General features: G+C 34.6%; 1 non-coding gene across 1 annotated transcript; it reads left to right on the top strand.

Moving 5' to 3' along the window:
- The first annotated feature begins 310 nt into the window (after positions 1 to 310).
- Positions 311 to 417, top strand: LOC141710276 (small nucleolar RNA R71). Its single transcript, XR_012570804.1, has one exon. It is a non-coding gene; the product is annotated as a small nucleolar RNA R71 (small nucleolar RNA).
- The last annotated feature ends 15,269 nt before the right edge of the window (positions 418 to 15,686 follow it).

Below are 15,686 nucleotides of genomic sequence, written 5' to 3'. Positions count from 1 at the left end.
ATCGCATGCGAACCTGCACAAAGCTCACAAACAGTCATTGTCTGTTGAAAACCATAGTTGGTCAGAGAATCGACCTTCATAGTCAACGCTTTGAGCTGAGCAGCGATAGCCGTAGCTTTATTCGCCTCCAAGATTCCTGCTACCTTGCCTTGTGGTAGCCTCTGAGTTGGATTCTGATATTCATTCGCAGCCATCATCTCAATCAGCTCATAAGCTTTCTCATAAAGCTCCACCTGATGCTGCATTGAGCATGGGTCTTGACTCTGCTCCCAAACCATTATAAAAGCAATTGATCACCATCCAGTCAGGCATTCCATGATGAGGACACTTCCTAAGCATCTCTTTATAGCACTCCCAAGCTTCATATAAAGATTCATCTGATTGCTGTGCGAATTGAGTAAGAGCAATCCTGATTGCAGTTGTCCTTGCCATAGGGAAGAATTTAGTAAGGAATTTCTCAGCAAGATCCTCCTAAGTCGCAATAGAACCAGCTGGTAGAAAGTGTAACCAGCTCTTAGCTTTATCCCTCAGAGAGAATGGGAAAAGTCTCAGTTTCACAGCATCTTCAGAAATATTATTGAACTTGAAGATGTCGCAAATCTCGATGGAATCCCTAATGTGCATATTGGGATCTTCCGTTGGAGCACCCCCAAACTGGACTTAATTATGTACCATCTGAATCGTGCCAGGATTGATCTCAAAGGTATTAGCTGTGATAGCTGGCCTGATAATGCAAGATTAAATGTCACTGATCTTTGGTTGAGAAAAACCCACCAACGCTTTCGTTGGTGCTGCTTGATCTCCCATTGTAATGATAACTTCTTCTTCAACTTTCTCAACTTCTTCAAGAACTTCTTCTACCAAATCTTCAACTTCCTTATCTCCTTCAATTGTTGCCTTACGAGACTGAGAACATGTTCGCATACACGCTCTCTAGAGTACCTGAAACACAACATAGTAACCGTAGTAAGTAAAGTAATCCGAGTCAATGAACTTTAACGATCACTGATGTCAAGCACATAAACTAAAAATTAACACCGAGTCCCCGACGGCGCCAAAAACTTGTTCGCACTAAAAAACACGCGAAAATACACGCAAGCGTATGTGATCACAAGTAGTATAAGAGTAAGTCAAGTTCGTTCCCACAGAGAATGATTTAAGTTCAGTTCAGATTATTCACTTATGCAACAATGTATGATTATCATTCACAGCTAAGACAAGTAACAAGTGATTTGATTAACTACTTAAGAGATTATACTAGCATTCATTAACTAAGAGATTAAAAGTGAATTACTTATATGAGAATAAAACATGGGATTCTGTCTTCATTAAATACTTCATTCAAAGTTTATACCTTTATCAATAGAATGTGATGGTGATGATAACTAATCCACGAAATTAGTATACACTATAATTGTAACACCCCCAAATCCGGGGTTGGGGATTCGGGTTGTCACGAGTTCCATTTCCCTTATCAATACTTAGTCTTAACAGTCAACCAACTACTGCGTACTGTGACCCCACAATATACACACACACACACACCACAAGTTATAGTCTCAGAGATGAATACCAAAAATAACACAAGTCATTTTATTCCACAATTATAAGTCATTACACCTCAAAAGGGTTTCTGAATAAAATTACATATTCTTTGCCATTATTACAATTCATAATATACATAAGTCTGGTACATTAAAAGTTGAAAGCCTAGCCTATTGGTAGTTCCTACCTCAGCCAGAACGGCATCAACGCCTACAGGAAACTGCGAAACATTTCCTATCCGCTCACGAATTGGGAGCTTGATCCTGTTCATATTGTCTATCTGTTGTTGTGTGATGAAAGAAGAAAGCAAGGGTGAGAACAAGCACATCGAAATAATATGTATAATAATTTACAATATGTGAGCATTCTCATAATACTCATGAAAGTCTTGGTCAAAAAGAAATGAACCAAATTTGATCTCTTAATGCAACCAAGTCGCAAAATATTTAGTATATATGTATATATACTTTTCAAAATCTTGAAATTCTCTACCATGTATAATATACACAAAGTTCCAGTTTATAACCTTGTCTCAACATTTTTCTGAAAATCTTTGTCATGCATAAGATAATCATTAACCAGATATAAGTTGAAAAGGTGAAGTTACGAGATACTCCAATATACTTATATCTTTTCCGAATATTGCTTGAACTACCACCGTTCAAGGTATAATCAATTTCAAAAGTTCATCACATAGATGAGACTACAAGAAAAGACTTTCATAGATTTAATCTTTAAAAATATTATTATAAATAATGAAGTTACAAGATAATTCATTAAGTCCCGATATATATATATACACCTATATATATACATTTCATACACTCCTTGAAAACCTCTGTTATGAAAATTATAAACAGAGTTGCAATATCCAATAAATTTGGAAAGGAGAAAACCTTGGCATAAACCTGATATCTTGCTAATCAGGCAAAGATACCAATAAGTAACCTTTTCTACTACTAGATGAACGAATTCCCCACTAGTCATCACCCTGGCCGCATTAGGACCTATGCTGGACTGCCACTCAGCCACTTACACATTGATGGACGCCCACTGAGCCACTTACACTTTCATGGACGCCCACTGAGCCCATATTGCTTATGCCGAGTCAAATAGATGGACTTACTTCCCGAACGTTGGGCAAGTAATCAAAATGTTTTCTCAAAACAGCCACCTTGGTGCGAATATAAAATACACCACAAAGCCGGATCCCTCAGGTTTTGAGCGAGTATTTAAATCCCCTTCGAAAGGAAGATCTTAAATCTAAAAATGAGTTTTGGGATCCGCTCTAACTTTTAAAAATGATTTTGAAGACTCGAAAACATTTTAAAGAATGTTTAAAGTAACGCTGATTTAATAAAATAAATCAGTCCCGATATGTTGGAGAAAATATCTGAATATTATTACTTAAATAATATTCCCATAAAGGATAATCTCTATAAAAATAATTGAAGTAGAAGTTTTTAAAAACTCATACTTGAAATGAATAATAAATAACCAAAGATATACTTATACGAAAGTACGATCTTTATTTGAATAATCGAAAATAAGTTTGATTATCAAAACATTATTCTTGAATAAAATAAAGAATATTATTTAATAAAATAAGCGGAGTCATAAGTCCTCGAATGAATATTCAAAATAATATTCATTAAATAAAATAAGCGGAGTCATAAGTCCTCGAATGAATATTCAAATAATATTCATTAAATAAAATAAAGTTATCGAATAAACCTAATTCGATTAATAGTTTTGAAAACTATATCTATATATATACATATAAATATATATATATATATATTATACTCGGGAACATCGACTCCCGGTTTAGAAAATGTTCACCTTTGGGTCCCCTATACTAAGGGTATACGCAACTACTGCTTATCTCTAGCATAGGTATTATGCAACTTATAAGAAATTGAATCAACAATTAGATATCAAGATTACGAAACATACATGCATATATACCATATCAGCATGCTCCAATATATCGCAAGATTTGCTAATAAAAATCATGCACTTATCACAAGATAATGCATATACATATATTTACATTACAACAACAGTATAACGGGTAGAAAACTTGCCTGAGTGTTCCCGGATAGACTTAAGTTTAGAGTGGGTCTGATAACCTATGAACAACAACATAAGTCGAAATTAAACCCCGGTCTCTTAAGAAACTAGACTTTAACCAATTGAACCCTAACGTTCGCTTATGGTCACTTCTACACTTAACGAATCACATAAGTCATTCGAGTACACTCGACTCCACCATTTTTAATAAAATAACCATTAAGAATTTTAAGGCGATTCTTTCGCGAGTACCCTACCAACTGCCTAATCCAATTTACATAATTGTTTAATACTCCAATTACTCATTTAAGGGCCTTAACCAAGGTTTCAAAATAAGGCGAGGGGTAATGGTTCGTTCACGAAATGCCGTTACTTAAAAACGGTCGTTTCTCCTAAACCGTACATCGGATTCAAGCGAACCATATATCAAAACGAATCTCGTAACATGAAATATCTAAACATGGCAATGGTCAGAATCTTACAGTGAGTTCACAGGTCCTGAAGTTAAGAACTAAAACAGTCTAAGGTAAATCGGGCATTACGACGGCTATGTTTATGCGATTACCAAAGTTTTAAACCATTCCAAATAACCACAATCCAACTCACAATCAACAATACAACCAACCCTCATCCAAACCTTACTATATCAGTCCCAACATCTTAAGATTTTCCAATTCATTCAACCCTAAAATCAATGAAAGATCCTTGGAATGTCCATGGAAGCCTTGATCTATGCTTAAGCTACTTGACCTTACAAATAAAATCAAGAATCAAAAGTTTGTTCTTGAAAGTTACTATTCACCCTAAACTAAAATGATTTATTTGAGCTAGAAAACCTTGGATTCAGGCACTCAAACTACTTTCTCTTCTTAGTTATGAAATATAGGAGCTGTAGAGACTAACCTCTTGATTTATGATGGAGTGAAGCTTGATTTTTGAAATTTTCCTTCTTGTTTAAAGAAGAAAAGTCGAGGCAATAAAGGAGAAGAAGAAGAAGTAGCTTCTTGATTTGTGTTTTGATGATTTGTGTGGTGTTTAGCTTGGTTACATGGAATTTACCATGGTGAAAAATGTGTGGCTCACAATCAACCAACCAATCCTTCCCACTTGTCATGCTTATGTCATCAAGCTTAGGTCATCTTATTACACTTGTCTTCTTCTTGTTGGTGTGATGACATCATCATCCACTAACCTCTTTGATTAACCCTTAATTACTTGGATAATGACCGCTTAACTGTTATACGGTTCGCTTAACTTTCGTTCGCGTTTATCGTTCGAGGGATCATATACGGGATCTTATTACTTAGGTTCCCGTAAACCTTTCTCAATATTTTATATTCCTTTTATGATCCTCTCATAATCCTTGAATTTAAATCTTTTTAATCATGTCACCTTATACTCAATTCTTTCGGTATCTGGTGGATTTTCAGGAAAAATCAAAGTGTTCGAATTTGGATTCTGACGATCTTTACATACACTTATTTACTTTATGGAATACTAATACGATCTTAGAATTTCCATAACAGTACTTCTATATAGTGTGGTCTGATAATTTTCCTTAATCAGCATCATCAGTAAAAGTTACTATTCATCAGGCTTTCAAAAATTCCAAAAATTGGGGTTATTACAGTCTCCCCTCCTTAAAAGGATTCCGTCCCAGAATCATATATAAAATGAATAGGGATACTCTCTTAGCATTGTACTTTCTAACTCTCAAGTAAAATTTCCCACATTATGGATCTACCATCAAACTCTAACTAGTTTGATAACCCTTAGCCTAAGCACTTGTTCCTCTTCAATCTATAACCCTTCCTGGTTGCTCCATATAGGTTACGTCTGGTTGCATGTCTATGCGCTCATATGCCTCTATTTGTCTGGCACCCGAATTACACTTCCTTAACATTGATACGTGGAACACATTATGAACTTGCTACATGTTCGGGGGTAGGGCTAGCTCATATGCTAACTTCCCAATACGTCTTAATATATCCAAGGGTCCAACAATTCATGGGCTTAGCTTTCCTTTCTTTCCGAACCTCATCCATCCTTTCCAAGGGAATCCCTGTAACAGCACTAGGTCCCCTACTTCCTATTCTTTGTCCTTTCGTGTCAAATCAACATACTTCTTATGTCCATCTTAGACTACTACCATCCGTCCTCTGATTAAATCTATTATATCCTTGGTCCTTTGGACTACTGCGGGTCCGAGCATCTTGCGCTCTACAACTTCATCCTAACATAAGGGAGATCGACATTGTCTTCCCTCAAGGATCTCGTAAGGCGACATCTCGATACTGACATACGATCTATTGTAGTAAGAAAACTCAATCTGCGTTAAGTGATCATTCCAAATTCTTTCAAGTCTATTGCATAGACTCTTATCATAGCTTCTAGCATTATAGCTTTTGCTTCTCAATACCCATTCTTTTCCAGTTCGTAATCGTTACTATCTTCCGTACATAATACTATTCTAGATATACCTTTACTCGCTAGAGTTTTTTAACCTTTTAATAATCGCGTCAACCTTAGTATCACGAACGCGTTAGAATCGGAATACCACCGTACTTGGTACCACTTCATCTCTAGCTTCCTCCATCTTCGAAAGCTTGGTCCTTCGTATAGAAATAAAAGAATTTATTGAGAGATCACTATGACCATGAACACTTGTTCTATTGCATAGTTAGTACAGAAGGTGGCCAGCCATTAGTACTTTTCAAGCAATTAAACAACATGTGGTATCCTACTAGGCTTCTATCACACAGATAGATAGTCATCCGGCAATACCTCCCTTCTGGAAGGGTTGTTCTTCTCAGCTTATATGCAATGAAAAGAAGAGAAAATAACGAATTAAAGAGAATTGTATATATGTAAAAATATACTGCCACAAAATATCTGGCTTGCAATCTACCTCTGAACTATAGAGGTTTGTCATAGGGGAACAAAACATATACGTATATATATCAACATCAAGTATTATAGCATCGCATTTCACATGCCTAAATATTTTTGCTATTCCGTCCATCATTATATGGACCCATGCTCTTGCTCGAGCTTATAAACAATCACCTTTGAAACTCCCTCGACACCGAACATCGAATCTGGGATTTTATTCTAGACATCATCGCTACTAGAATCCATTTCTATACCGCAACCTTCTTCGTATAGTAATACTACTCTTTATCGATAAGAAGGAATAAATATATCATAAGTAGATAATCGACTTAATTAGTCTATCAATGATGACTTATATATCACCATGACCAGATTAGTGGTACTCAATCTCAACATCCATTCCTATACAACTCTCATGGTTGTAATCAGCTCATTACTCGCAGAATCATTGCTGCATTACTACGGTCCATCGCTGACCTACTATAATAATTCGTTTTCCTCGAAATCTCAATAGCTAATCATATAGAGTCCATACCTGTCATATCAAATTCTTCTAAGGAGGTAACATAATCACCATTCATGATTCATGAAGAACACTCCTAAACTTAGCGTACATATGCCATGAAGCAGATAAAATTGCAGAAGAGTTTCAATGAAATCAATGATAGCAGTGTAATACCATTATTAACCTTACGTCCTTATTAGGAAACATGAAGCTCAAAGATTCATTTAGTCCTCTTGTAACATGGTCCTGGCTTATCTTAAGATAGGACCTTGTTAGATAGATAGCCCGCTCACAGTGCTAACATGAATTAAATCTTTACCAATCCACTATTATGGTTGAGTATCGTACAATCATCAGAAGAAACGTCAATCTTTCACACCATAATACCACCTTCACGGCTTTAACAATCATAACTGTATTCCTATAGCACGAGCGCCTATAATTTCTCTTTTACAGTTAGAGTGTCGGCCACCTCATTGGCCTTTCCTAATAGTAATAGTTCTTTACAATGTCCTTTGAACGATCTTCAACTAAATTTTCTACCTCATTTCCATTCACTTCTGGTGTGAAAATGCTCTTCCTTAAGCTTTGGTGAGAAAAAATATCAAAATTTTCCCATAATTTATTTCCTCGGTCTTTGAATGTGAACATTGTCACGACTGACTCTCGATCATAATTTGGACGTCTCTTATCTTGGGTACTTCTCGTTGTCACCAATCTCGACCCTCATTGGGTCGATCTATATTTTCTTATGGTTCAATACGTGCCCACCTGACATTATTACAATTACGTCATTTTTCCTTTATCAAAATTTCTATTCTTCAGAACTTCGAATATTACCTTCCTCCTTATAAAACCTCTAAATGTATCCTTAAATCGTTCCTAATGTATTCCCTAGATACAGGGCATATCAAAATACCATTTACTAATACTAGAACCATCATCTATGTACTTCTGAAAACTTTCTCCACTGATCTTTGAAGGTTGTTGTTACCTTAGTCCTTCCAATTTGTACTGTCAGAACTCATATTATCCCTATTAAGGGTGAAATGCCAACCCTTATACATTCCCCTAGGGTTCATCTCAAGTTATTGAGGTTATATCCTTAATTCCACCTTTAAAAAGGTACATGCATCCTTCCATGGATAAATCAAGTCATATATCCTTGATAGATTATCTTATTTAATCATTCCCATCTCGATAGTCTATTCTAAATTTCACAATATCATCCTTATTCAAAATGAGGTCAATCAATATGGCCTCCAAAAGATAACAATGGTTATCCGCTTTTCTTTCCTGATTTAGTAATGAGAACAGGGATGTTCTAGAAGATATTGGTCATGTTCAACGTGAACTTTTTAGTTCTAACTACTCATTTACCTCTTTATTTATCTCAACAGTCATCTTGATGTTGGGATATCTTTTATACCTGGCGTCCCCCTTTTTGGGTATCAATTCACATGCGTTACTTACACTTCACATTCTTGAAGGTCACTTCCTTCATCCCATTTCCTAATTTCTTACTTTCTTGTCTCCTCAGTCTATCCGCGTCTCATTATTTATCCTTCGAACTATCTCAAGGTTTCCTCGAATCCTCCCAACTTGAAGGGGATAAAATATATGTATCTCTTATGCCTTCAACCATAGATTTTTAACTCATGGTGAATCACCCTCATCCTGACGATTACATACTTTTCTATTTCTATTGCTACGAGTCTTAATCTTAACAGTCAACCAACTACTGCGTACTGTGACCCCACAATATACACACACACCACAAGTTATAGTCTCAGAGATGAATACAAAAAATAACACAAGTCATTTTATTCCACAATTATAAGTCATTACACCTCAAAAGGGTTTCTGAATAAATTTATATATTCTTTGCCATTATTACAATTCATAATATACATAAGTCTGGTACATCAAAAGTTGAAAGCCTAGCCTATTGGTAGCTCCTACCTCAGCCACAACGGCATCAACGCCTACAGGAAACTGCGGAATGTTTCCTATCCGCTCACGAATTGGGAGATTGGTCATGTTCATCTTGTCTATCTGTTGTTGTGTGATGAAAGAAGAAAGCAAGGGTGAGCAACAAGCCCACCGAAATAATATGTATAATAATTTACAATATATGAGCATTCTCATAATACTCATGAAAGTTTTGGTCAAAAAGAAATGAACCAAGTTTGATCTCTTAATGCGACCAAGTCGTAAAATATTTAGTATATATACTGTTCAAAATCTTGAAATCCTCTGCCATGTATAATATGCACAGAGTTCCAGTTTATAACTGTATAAAAAAATATCGTTGCAAGGTGATCTCATATATCTAACCTTGTCTCAACGTTTTTCGGAAAATCTTTGTCATGCATAAGATAATCATTAACCAGATATAAGTTGAAAAGGTGAAGTTACGAGATACTCCAATATACTTATATCTTTTCCGAATATTGCTTGAACTACCACCGTTCAAGGTATAATCAGTTTCAAAAGTTCATCACATAGATGAGACTACAAGAAAAGACTTGAATAGATTCAATCTTTGAAATATCATTATAAATAATGAAGTTACGAGATACTTCATTAAGTCCCGATATATATGTACACCTATATATATACATTTCATACACTCCTTGAAAACCTCTGTTATGAAAATTATAAACAGAGTTGCAATATCCAATGAATTTGGAAAGGAGAAAACCTTGGCATAAACCTGATATCTTGCTGATCAAGCAAAGATACCAATAAGTAACCTTTTCTACTAGTAGATGGACGAATTCCCCACTGGTCATTACCCTGGCCGCATTAGGACCTATGTTGGACTGCCACTCAGCCACTTACGCATTGATGGACTCCCACTGAGCCACTTACACTTTCATGGACGCCCACTGAGCCCATGTTGCTTATGCCGACTCAAATAGATGGATTTACTTCCCGAACGTTGGGCAAGTAATCAAAATGTTTTCTCAAAACAGCAACCTCATTGCGAATATAAAATACACCACAGAGCCGGATCCCTCAGGTTTTGAGCAAGTATTTAAATCCCCTTCGAAAGGAAGTTCTTAAATCTAAAAATGAGTTTTGGGATCCGCTCTAACTTTTAAAAATCATTTTGAAGACTCGAAAATATTTTAAAGAATGTTTAGAGTAACGCTGATTTAATAAAATAAATCAGTCCCAATATGTTGGAGAAAATATCTGAATATTATTACTTAAATAATATTCCCATAAAGGATAATCTCTATAAAAATAATTGAAGTAGAAGTTTTTAAAAACTCATACTTGAAATGAATAATAAATAACCAAAGATATACTTATACGAAAGTACGATCTTTATTTGAATAATCAAAAATAAGTTTTATTATCGAAATATTACTCTTGAATAAAATAAAGAATATTATTTAATAAAATAAGCGGAGTCATAAGTCCTCGAATGAATATTCAAAATAATATTCATTAAATAAAATAAGCGAAGTCATAAGTCCTCGAATGAATATTCAAAATAATATTCATTAAATAAAATAAAGTTATCGAATAAACCTTATTGAATTAATAGTTTTGAAAACTATATCTATATATATACATATATAAATATATATATTATACTCGGGAACATCGACTCCCGATTTAGATTTCACCTTTGGGTCCCCTATACTAAGGGTATACGCAACTACTGCTTATCTCTAGCATAGGTATTATGCAACTTATAAGCAATTGAATCAATAATTAGATATCAAGATTATGAAACAGACATGCATATATACCATATCAGCATGCTCCAATATATCGCAAGATTTGCTAATAACAATCATGCACTTATCACAAGATAATGCATATACATATATTTACATCACAACAGTATAACGGGTAGAAAACTTGCCCGAGTGTTCCCGGATAGGCTTAAGCTTAGAGTGGGTCCGATAACCTATGAACAACAACATAAGTCGGAATTAAACCCCAGTCGCTTAAGAAACTAGACTTTAACCAATTGAACCCTAACGTTCGCTTATGGTCACTTCTACGCTTAACGAATCACATAAGTCGTTCGAGTACCCTTTTCTCCACCATTTTTAATAAATTAACCATTAAGAATTTTAAGGCGATTCTTTCGCGAGTACCCTACCAACTACCTAATCCACTTTACATAATTGTTTCATACTCCAATTAGTCATTTAAGGGCCTTAACCAAGGTTTCAAAGTAAGGCGAGGGGTAATGGTTCGTTTGCGAAATGTCGTTACTTAAAACGGTCGTTTCTCCTAAACCGTACATCGGATTCAAGAGAAACACATATCAAAACGAATCTCGTAACATGAACTATCTAAACATGGCAATTGTTAGAATCTTACAGTGAGTTCACGGGTCCTGAAGTTAAGAACTAAAACAGTCTAAGGTAAATCGGGCATTACGATGACTATGTTTACGCGATTATCAAAGTTTTAAACCATTCCAAACAACCACAATCCAACTCACAATCAACAATACAACCAAACCTCATCCAAACCTTACCACATCAGTCCCAACATCTCAAGATTTTCCAATTTATTCAACCCTAAACATGAACTACTAACTATACTTAAGTTTCATTAACTATAAACAAGATTCAATCATCCAAATCACTACAAACCCAACCAAACTTGAAACACACAATCATCATGCTTCTCATATACTATAACAATCAAAACCACTCCTAAACATTCAAATTAAAGCTTAGGGTTTGAAGTTTTTTATACCTTCTTGAAGCTTTTAATCAATGAAAGATCCTTGGAATGTCCATGGAAGCCTTGCTCTATGCTTAAGCTACCTTTACCTTACAAATAAAATCAAGAATCAAAAGTTTATTCTTGAAAGTTACTATTCACCCTAAACTAAAATGATTTATTTGAGCTAGCAAACCTTGGATTCAGGCACTCAAACTACTTGCTCTTCTTAGTTATGAAATATAGGAGCTATAGAGACTAACCTCTTGATTTATGATGGAATGAAGCTTGAGTTTTGAAATTTTCCTTCTTTTTTAAAGAAGAAAAGCCGAGGCAATGAAGGAGAAGAAGAAGAAATAGCTTCTTGATTTGTGTTTTGATGATTTGTGTGGTGTTTAGCTTGGTTACATGGAATTTACCATGGTGAAAAATGTGTGGCTCACAATCAACCAACCAATCCTTCCCACTTGTCATGCTTATGTCATCAAGTTTAGGTCATCTTGTTACACTTGTCTTCTTCTTGTTGGTGTGATGACATCATCATCCACTAACATCTTTGATTAACCCTTAATTACTTGGCTAATGACCGCTTATCTGTTATATGGTTCGCTTAACTTTCGTTTACGTTTATCGTTCGAGGGATCATATCCGGGATCTTATTACTTGGGTTCCCCTAAACCTTTCTCAATATTTTATATTCCTTTTATGATCCTCTCTTATAATCCTTGAATTTAAATCATTTTAATCATGTTACCTTATACTCAATTCTTTCGGTATCTGGTGAATTTTCGGGAAAAATGAAAGTGTTCGAATTTGGATTCTGACGATCTTTACATACACTTATTTACTTTATGGAATACTAATACGATCTTAGAATTTCCATAACAGTAGTACTATATAGTGTTGTATGATAATTTTCCTTAATCAGCATCATCAGCAAAAGTTACTATTCATCAAGGTTTCAAAAATTCCAAAAATTGGGGTTATTACAGTAATATCCGGGATATGTCGTGTAATTATTTTTAATAATAAATAAATATTTTGTGATTATTATATGAATTTTTGGTGAATTATCTGTGAAGTGGTATCTGTGTTTGGATATGTAAATATGATATAATTTGAGTATTTTAATTTTTTTAAGTCCAAAATAAAGTGTAGATAATTGTAATATTTTTCTAATTAATTTTATTTTGTTTTATGATTTTATAAAAGATTTGTGGATTTAATAAATTATTTTTCCGAGTATTTATAAACTATTTTGTATAATCGGGAACCAACCGACTTCAACTGTTTTTACGTTTTTATAACCTGAAACTCTTCCGAGAACTCCTTTCTAACCTAATTGCAATATTCCGAGCATTTTTCATGTTTTGACTTTTTCGATCTGGCGTACGGTTTTCCCCGTGCAGGTCCCGGCGCGATATTTTCGATACAAAATTTGTTTCGGTAAATCGATAAAACCGGTATTTTTGATAAACGGGATCTTTTTATTAAAATATTATAATTATCATCTCGTAATACGTGTAACCAAAACACCGAGACCAAGACCGCAGTACAAAATGTACAGATTTGGATAATTATCCCAAAACCGGTACCATTTTGGATCTGTTTTCTCAAATAAACGTAATATTTTATGTCCGGTATGATCCAGCAGGGTACTAATATTCCTTAATTATAAATAGCCCTTACCGTATTTTATTTTGTACAGAAAATCATTTGCAGTTAGTAACTATATAATTTTACAGAGAAAAACAGTATATTTATATAAACTTCTAAGAATCAAACCGTAATTTCAAGGCGTTACCAGATTCCGATTGGAAAGCTCGAGTACTCAAAGCGAAGGCTTGAGGTGTTCTATCAGAATCAATAAGCCTTACAACTGCAGAAACTACTGGTATTTTCCTATATTTTTATTTATTTTTGAATTAATTTGATTTAATATATGAATTTTTGTTCGAGAGATTGTTGGTATGATTTGATGATTGCATGTTGTACAGCTTTTCTTCCTGATGATTTTGATATATTATATGACTGATTTGGAGTTCAATAACATGTTTAAAATTAGGTTTTAATTTTGAACTGTTAAATTAGGGTTTATGGTTCATATGAATGTTCTTAATTGAATTTAGCGTTTCCTTGTTTAGGGGTTATCTGCTAAAATTGATTGTATGACTAAATAGATCATTTAATAACGAATTGAATGGTGTATTTGGAATCAACGAACGAATCCTGGAGGATGCTCATCAGAAAACTGAAGCAACGGCGGCGACGGGTTTTTCCCGTTGGTTTTCCGGCCGTTTTGTTGGTTGTTAGGACGATTTGATTGCATAAATGAGTTCCTGGAGAGGTGTAGATGAACTCCTGTGAATTTGATCGAGTTCTGGGCTTGACTGAAGTTTCTCGGCGAGCGCGGGGTCGCCGTTAATAGCGACCGCCGGCGACAGGGTGGGAACAATGGCGAAATTGCCATTTGACCCCCCCGGAGTTTGTGATATTTGAAATTTAGTCCCTGACGTTTTAAAAACTTATAAAAATTAGACTTTTGTTTTATTTATTTTCAACAGTTGTATTTTCTTTTTATATTTATTTTCAAAATTGTTTTAATTATTTTAAAATGTTAAAAAAATCAATTTTTTTAATTCTAAAAATTTATTTTAGTTTCAAAATAAATTTGAATTAATTAGTTAATTAATTTTAGTTAATAATTAATGAATTAATTGGTCAATTAATTCAAAAATTAATTGATTATTTGATTTAATTAATCATTAATTGACTTTAATTAATTATTTAATTAGATTTAATTATTTATTTTTGATTTAAAAATTCCGAAAAATAGTTTTGAGCTTTAAAATATTATTTTTGTAACGCCCTCCAGACCCGCGTTATAAGTCTGGGGGTTACTAGCTAATCACCAAACCTGTACAATCTGATTAACAAATAATGAAGAAATGAATCTAAACCGCTTTAACACTAACCAGGATCTTTTTAGGTTGAAGTATGAAAACAAGAACCACTAACTACTTTTATTACAAATCCAATTCAAAATACCACAAACTCTCTTTATTACAAACCATTGTCTAATCAGCTTTAAACTATGTTCATCTTTTATTCAAACACACACACTAACTATCTACACACCACATGTTCGGGAAACTCAAAGTTTTCTTCCTGGATTGGGATCAACACCTTGGGTATGAGAGGATCCCGAGGGTTGACCCGCTTCATTACCACTTGAGTCCTGATGAGTTTCATATTCCTTCTTAACTGAAAACAATAAGGTGAATAACAACAAAAAGGGTGAGCCAAAAATTGCTCAACAAGTCTGCAAAATATAAACAGTGTTAAGGCATTTTAAATGAATCTGTAACCCAGGTATATCTGCAAAGATATAACCCCACGAGAATAGAAAGAAGGCCATTACTGGCGAGTACAAATGAACTAAACTGGACACAAGTTCGCATGTATATTCTGCTGATCAGTCAGAATATAATGCAGATCTATATCTCCATATATAGATCCAATCGGGTACCCAGGCACTACGGCCCATGTCGAGGCACCAGTCATATCCCGGTCCTCAGGATTAAGACACACTTAATCCCCAAAATATCATTATCCAGTCCATCGCTTAGCAATCGGAATAATCGGTATGCTTTGATATATTCTAATCACCAGAATATATCAATATCCATGTGTAATCAATGGAATATGAATCAAAATCCAAAGAAACGGAGAAATCAAGAATCGAAATGAAATATGAACAAAGGAATAGCAAGTGTATATCAGTGATTTAGAACAAGAATCAAAAGAGTGCAACGTGATAAGCATCTGAAGAAGTGTCATTATTCTGAAAGTAGAATAGGGGAAAAACTTGCCTTCTGCGTGACTCATTGCAAATGCGTCACCTTCGTCTATCACCGACTCAACCTGCCTTGTTGGCTTAGCTTCTGTTAGAGAAACAGATTGATTTAGT

This window comes from Apium graveolens, chromosome 2, assembly GCF_009905375.1.
Source record: "Apium graveolens cultivar Ventura chromosome 2, ASM990537v1, whole genome shotgun sequence".
In the NCBI taxonomy this organism is placed as follows: domain Eukaryota; kingdom Viridiplantae; phylum Streptophyta; class Magnoliopsida; order Apiales; family Apiaceae; genus Apium; species Apium graveolens.
This window is presented reverse-complemented; position numbering and strand designations above follow the sequence as displayed.